General features: G+C 35.6%; 2 protein-coding genes across 4 annotated transcripts in view; one reads left to right on the top strand and one right to left on the bottom strand.

Annotated features, from left to right (window-relative positions):
* LOC139971858 (uncharacterized) overlaps nt 1-2,858 on the bottom strand; it is a 39,810-nt gene extending 36,952 nt beyond the window's left edge. The window contains exon 1 of one of the 3 annotated variants that reach the window (XM_071978632.1): nt 2,639-2,858. The gene's annotated coding sequence lies outside the window, so the exon portion shown is untranslated. The remainder of the gene's footprint in view (nt 1-2,638) is intronic. The other 2 variants (XM_071978631.1, XM_071978633.1) reach the window with 2 other exon arrangements.
* LOC139971884 (ubiquitin-ribosomal protein eS31 fusion protein) overlaps nt 1-7,036 on the top strand; it is a 205,163-nt gene that overhangs the window by 119,924 nt on the left and 78,203 nt on the right. The window lies entirely within an intron of this gene.

The following is a 7,036-nucleotide window of genomic DNA, read 5'->3' on the forward strand; positions in this document are numbered from 1 at the left end:
AACTAAAGACCAGTAAACTGAAAGGATTAACTATTCACAAACTTTTCAAAATTCTGTCCTTATTGTACTTAAACTTAAACTGACAGTCCTGATTGACTATTCACAGACTTTTCAAATTTCTGTCCTTATTGTACTTAAACTGAAAACACACACAAAAGCCACATTTTGATGGCCTTTATTTGTGATAGATGTTATTTTCATTGAAATACTGTGCAATTAAGCATATGAATGTGAGCATCTTTTGATTTGAGTTAAAACCAACAGCAATGGACTGGGAAGTTACAAATTTAGGAAGTAGCAAGATTTTTTTTTGTCTTGGAATCGAATGCACATACTTAGTACCCAGCAAACAATAATAATTCACTGAAAAACCGGCACCAACCTAGCAAAATCTTAAGTCCCAAAATTATCTAGTAAGTACTGTAAGTGTAGAAATGATATTTCTGATAATACAACTTTTTACTTTCTTAGCCCTCTTCTCTAGTTGCAAACTTTGTATGTTAATAACATTCTTTCTGAAGATATTTACTTGCTGGAAATTTGATCTTATTATGACATCAAAGGAGCAACTTTAACTTCTATTCTAACCATAGAGAAGAGGGATACTTCCTTTTAGCAAATAAAAAAAAGTTATGTTTAACAATCAAAACGTAACCTTAGAAAAAGGATAGACATTTTAGTCCTACAGTATATAAAGAAATTATACTGCTGGTGTACGAACTGGATTGGCTTGGATGCTGGATCGGGGTCACTCCTCTCATGAGTGCAAAAGAGATCAACCTTATCAGCTTAAACTTTGCCAAGAGACTTTGGGCAAGATGAAGATTAGCCTGCCCTATTGTAACCTTGACTACTTTTTTTTCATACATTGACCTAAAGAATAAAGTCCAAAACTTGACAATCAGTGTATGCTAAAACCCCTTTACTCATTCCATTTTCAACATGTACAAACAAACCCCCAAAACCCATGTATTTAGTACTGATCAATAGAGATCAAAACATGTCTTAGTCCATGGACTTACTGTATGTTATACTTAATGAAAGGTTTGTCTGGTAATAGACAATTAAAATATATGCTTTGTTTGGCATCAATTTTATATCAGCATGTCCAAAATCTACAGAGAAAATGATTACATGATTGTAGACTATTGAACCAGTACTGAGCAGAGTAAGGATATTGAGGTAAGGATATCGAACTGTGTGTTTATAAAAGTTTACTTTTTAAAAGTTGCAAAGAGATAATTAGGAACAAGAAATACCCATAAAGCCTATCCGATATGAGCTTAATGTTAACAGTGGTCAGGTCTGATAGGTTAACCTAAACTGGGAAAAAAAAACTGGGGAAAAAAGTCTAATTGAACATGAAAGTTTCAAAAAAGTTCCAACATAGTCATTGTTTGGCAAAACATTGTTAAAATATGATAGGCTATCTTGGTTGTTTGTATGGTGATTTTGGAATGTTGGGTCCCCTAACTTTGCATACTGGTTTATACTGAACAATAGCCAAAGTTAGAGCAAAGCCAAAGGCATAAATATTAACTGATCCTTTTTTTCTACTAAACTAAACTTAACTAACTTTGACCATTAAAAGAGCATCTGTTCCATTATCATAGCAAAATTACAACATAGGCCTTGGCCTACCAATACCATCCTAAATGAAAGCAGTATGGGTGAGAACAAGCAGAAACAATGTCAGTCAATTCCAAAACGTATTATGTGGTCCCAATTTTGTTTGGGTCCTAATTTTTGTTCACCTCATATGATTACACAACAGATATCAAGTTCAGCATTTTCTATTCCAATTACTCCAAAAGTGTAAACACAAGCACAGAGAAAAACAATATTACAAAAAATGTAAGCGTTGAGCATATTATAGAAAAGCTTATCCACCGAGGATAGGAGATGTAGAACAAATGGTAAATATCCTTCTTAAATCGATTGATCATAAAAACTTAAAGTTTTTTATTAAATTTAATGTTCTCACAGATTATACCGTCCGCAATATTATAACCAAAGTCGTCTTCATGCTTTGTTTATCTCTTGACTTGAGGCAGTTTGTTCTATGTTCAAGTTAATCCATGCATTTCCCTAAAGTCGACAGGGTGACTGACATTGAGACCACTTGCCAGGCAAGAAGCTAATCTGACTTAGAATTATTGCAGTCTATCCTAATAATCAAATTGGTGACTGTTGGTATGAAGGTGATTCCTGACTTTGCACAACAAAATGTGCCCAATTTACACTGTGACCAAATGTTAGCATCTAGGCCTACACTACAGTAACAACTAACAAGAAACAATAAGTCTAGGCCTAGGCTAGTTAATGATCAAAGCATTATCTTTCTGTCATTGAAACACTAAAATGAACATACCCTCCATGCTATCTCATTTTTATCCATAATCACTATAAATAATGACCATCTAAGTTAGGGTCACCACTAGTAACAGGATCATAACTAGGTATAACTAATGTACTACAATTACTTTGTAGCCTATAGCCTAACAGTAACAGTTAGGCCTAATCTCGCATAGGCTAGCCTATGTACGATTTGACGTTTTTAGGATAAGGGGTAACACAAATGCGTAAACGATCGCAGTCTTACGTTAAGTTCTTACTCGAACTTAAATGGCCTACTTACCGGTAGCCTAGATACATTCAAACTCAGAAGAATTTAATTCCAAAAATGAACAGTTATATCACGAGAAAGTTAATTCAGTTGTTATTTCCAAAGCGAGTGATTAGTTCGGCGAACACGTTTGTTATTCCTGTTTAATTAGTTTCAGTCGGGTGCCATTTTCTATTTTGCCTTTTAGTGACCAAACACGATCTAGTGGACAAGTATTGCATAACACAAAATAATCTCTTGGATACAAAACTGTGTCATCGGAGGACCCTTCCCAACGTAGTCAAACTTTAATAGAGGGCAGCACATACCTTCTTGAGATTGGTGTAACACGGCACGGATAACTCCGCTTCAAGAGGTAAAAACGTTAGCTGGGCTCATCAGATTTCGATAACTTCAAGCTAGATTGGCTAACGGGAGCGAACTGATATGTATTTCAATAAATGTCTTGTTCGATCTTTCGTATTGTGTAAAGTTGGGAGAAAACCCGTCAAATTTATAATAACGACAACTACACTACTGCATCATAGATTGTTAGTTTGATAGAAGCTGCTTGCTTCATTAAAAAAAATAATACGTATAAAATGCAGTCCCTGCTTGAGATCTACTCTGATATTCTGATAAGAAGCTACTACTTTATGAACTTGAAATGATACACTGTAAGTCCTGCGAGAGCGTAATCAAGTAAGTAAGTATCCAAGTACACTTATAGTCTGTCGAATCCAAGAGGCGACATTCAATGTCCGAGTCAAGCAAGAGTATAACAGAGTCCAACTGTCTATCTTCCAAGTTCAACATAATCGTGATCATTCGAAACTATTTCAATCACTTTCTTTCAGTCTTGCATTCGATCTGTAGAATTATGCTATGTCGTTTACATCAAAGACGGTCAACATTTTAACTCGGTACACCGAGAATTCCTTTGCTTCGTGATAGTTGGAAGATTGGGTGCTGATCCTATTTTAACTTGTTGAGAAGGCAACAGAACAATAACAATATATGCAACAGAAGGTGAGCTCTCATTGCAAGCACCTATATAGATAGGCATAGCATCAGGGGTGGTCGGAGGGGGGGGGGGGTAAAAAGGGGGAACACTGCAAATTTATAATGGGACACGCAAGTAAAAATTGCGATAACACAACTGAAAACGTAACTCTTCTCTGCTCAGAGGTACACGCGTGATCCTTCTTAGCCTATTCAAACCGATGTGTACGGGAGCTTAAAAGTGCCATCAACTTAAGAAAAACTTTGCCCCATAAGTTGACATTTTCCAGTAAATTGTTTAGATAACAAGATAATATCTTATTAAAGATTGCTCAGTTGCTTTAACTGAGCAATTGAACAATTATCTGCAAAATGTTTAATTAGCAACTTGTCGTATCTCATCAACTCTACATTTTTTGCAAAATTATTAATTGTTCCCTTCATTCCAACTGGGCAATTGAACAATTTCCTTTTATATTTATATCTTTTATATTATCAGTAAAATGTCATACCTAATGGCTTAATGTCTTTATATCTTCTCCACGTTGCCCCATTTTGCGATAACACAACTGAAATCGTAACTCTGCTCAGAGGTACACGCGTGACCCTTCTTAAGCCTATTCAAACCGATGTGTACGGAAGCTTTAAAGTGCCATCAACTTAAGAACAACTTTTTGTTATTCTTATTGTGAGATTCTGCGTTATTACTGATCGTTACCTTCAAAAGACTGCGTGATTTTGAAGTGTTTTTTCTGTGTGTAAGCGATGGTGAATGGTTTTTAATTATATTATGACTTTTATTGTCATCGCGAGGTGTGCTTTTTCAATATTAAACTTCACGAGGGACGTGAACCACATGTGGAAGGAGAGTGTTGTGTTGCATAACATGTCTATTTAATTAAACATGTCGTATAAAACGCCCTCCATTCGGCTTAGTTTCGTAATTATCAGTTTGTGGAATAATGATGAAATAATTTTGCTGTGTTTTTGTCGAGCTTTTGCATAATATTATTCCAGGGTCAAAGTTGACAGTGTGGCTATAGCTTGTGCCTGAGGGTAAGATTAATTTGCGCCTTTAGTTGCCTAAATCGAAAGTGTGTTAAGGGATTTGAGATTGCAAATCTGAAATCTGGCGTCTGCTGGCGAAGTTGAATCAAGAAACACTAGGTCAGTTTGAACAGTTAGTTGATATTACTCCTCAGTGCCAAAAGTTAATCGGTTTGCTGACCAGGTCATTATTTTTCTATGAATGAACAAAATCTAATGGCTTCGCCATGGAGAGATTTGTTTAACTTTTCTTGTATTTGGTCCGGATTTTTTCGCCATAGACAAGCAGTTCATTGCAGGTTTATATGACCATAGAATGAGGGATGGGAGTCAAGAAACATATTTTCACTATGAGGTTTGTGCGTCATGTAGCCATGAAACTTTCGTTATTGCATAGCAGTTATCAATATCATACTGGAAACCACTCCTTGTGTGTCTTCATTCTCCATTCCATGTTCAAATTACAAACCCAACAATATCAACTTTGAGTAATTATACAAATCACTTTTCTTTCTTTTTGGTATTCACCTGTAAAGCGCACTGAGCTTCTTGGATTCTGCATTACATGAGACTATTACTAATTTTTCATTATCATTATTATGATAGGACTTAAACAAACACAGCTTATTGAAAGACAGGGAGATCTTAACAATTCAAGCTTATTTCCCAGAAACCTTAATAAAAAACTTTGAAAGAACTTCTATGAAAAAAAAGTAAGAACACAGTGTTAACATTTTTGCATATATATCTATATTTGAAATCTGAACATTGATTCTGGTACATTGATGTATCAGAACGACATAATATTTTTAGAAAATGTCCAAAGGTTGAGATTCATCATAAAGAAAATCATTCATTTTTCAAAAAGTTGTAAAGGAAATATCCATCGATAAGATTTAAGTTAATCAACTGATTGGATAAGTGTCTGAATATACCCCTATCAAACACTGCCAGCTATCAATAAACAACCCCCCCCTCCCCCACCCCTCCAAATTAGCAGTTAATATGCTGGATATGTGGTTATACATACCCTCTGATTCTCTAACATATAATACTTCTTACTCCTACACCCATTTGTTGTATCATTAATTAGGAAACCAATGTGTGGTAATCTGAATAAGCATATCGATTTGTGTAATTTGTGGTACTTTGCAAAGCAAATATGCTTAAGCATAACATATACTTTATTACAGCCAATCCCTAACACCCCATTAATATCAATGTCAACAGTCGATTAAAAATGGATCTGTATCTTTTGGCATGCAAAGGAATTCATATGTGGCGGGCCAAAATGTTGAATTCGCTGACCCCACCTCCACTCTCCCCAGACTGAGTAAGTTATAGAAGCCGAACCTTTATGGAAGGGCCGGAGACAAATCAAGGATTCTATAAAGAAGGGAAGTGACCCTGGGTCATTCAAGCTGGCTTCCCATGAACAAAAATAAATTAATTGGCAGCAACTGGTGAATTCTAATCCATATTTATCATGTAAATCAGGTCAATAGCGAGCTCTAACCGTTAGGTTGTGCTTCTAAATAATACTGATCTGTGTTTAACTTTGACACAGAGAATGAAACGTTAGATGCCCTACGGACGGACTCAGATACATCAACATTGATATCAATGTGACAAAACAGTTCTTGATGTTGAAGATTATTCATAAAGAAAACATCTTTCAGATAGTAATTTTATAAATTTGATGAATGCATGAAAAAAATTGTCTTTCATGATTATTTTGAAACTGTTCTTTAAAAAGTTATGTAATCATCTTAAATCCTCAATAATCACTGGTGAAGATATATCTACTCAGATAGGTCCGTTTTGTTACATTTAAGAGGTTCTGTAAAGCCATGGCAATATGAAAAAGATTTTAAAGAATTTGCCTTCTTCTTCAAACCTACATACTATATTTATGTATCCATTACCAAGGGGGAGACAGGGGTAATTGAAGGGATCCCCCCCCCCCCATCACAATGGTTGCCTCTGCAGTAAAACAAAGCCAACACTCCCTTAGGTCCAAATTTCATTTATTTGAGTAATAAAAGGCCATCACAATGCTCCACTTTGCGCGGCTTCGCCCCCTGGAACCCCAATCCTAGAATTTCACAATTTGCTACAAATTGCCAATCCTGAAAACATGTACTGGCTAGCTAAAATCACATTAAACTGGCATTTTCACAAATTACAACACACAACAGTTACTGTACAGGGGTTTCAGGGAAATAGGCCCAATAATATCTGCTGATAGTTTGCTTCATTTAAGGTACAGAAATCTTGCCGCTTTTTTTGACTGACGATTGTTGTCTGATTTTAACATGTCTGAATGTTCAGAATATCTACTGGCAGAACATGTCCAGCGCCCTTTTTCTACTGGCAAACAGC

The sequence above is a fragment of the Apostichopus japonicus genome, chromosome 8, assembly GCF_037975245.1.
Source record: "Apostichopus japonicus isolate 1M-3 chromosome 8, ASM3797524v1, whole genome shotgun sequence".
NCBI classification, from domain to species: domain Eukaryota; kingdom Metazoa; phylum Echinodermata; class Holothuroidea; order Aspidochirotida; family Stichopodidae; genus Apostichopus; species Apostichopus japonicus.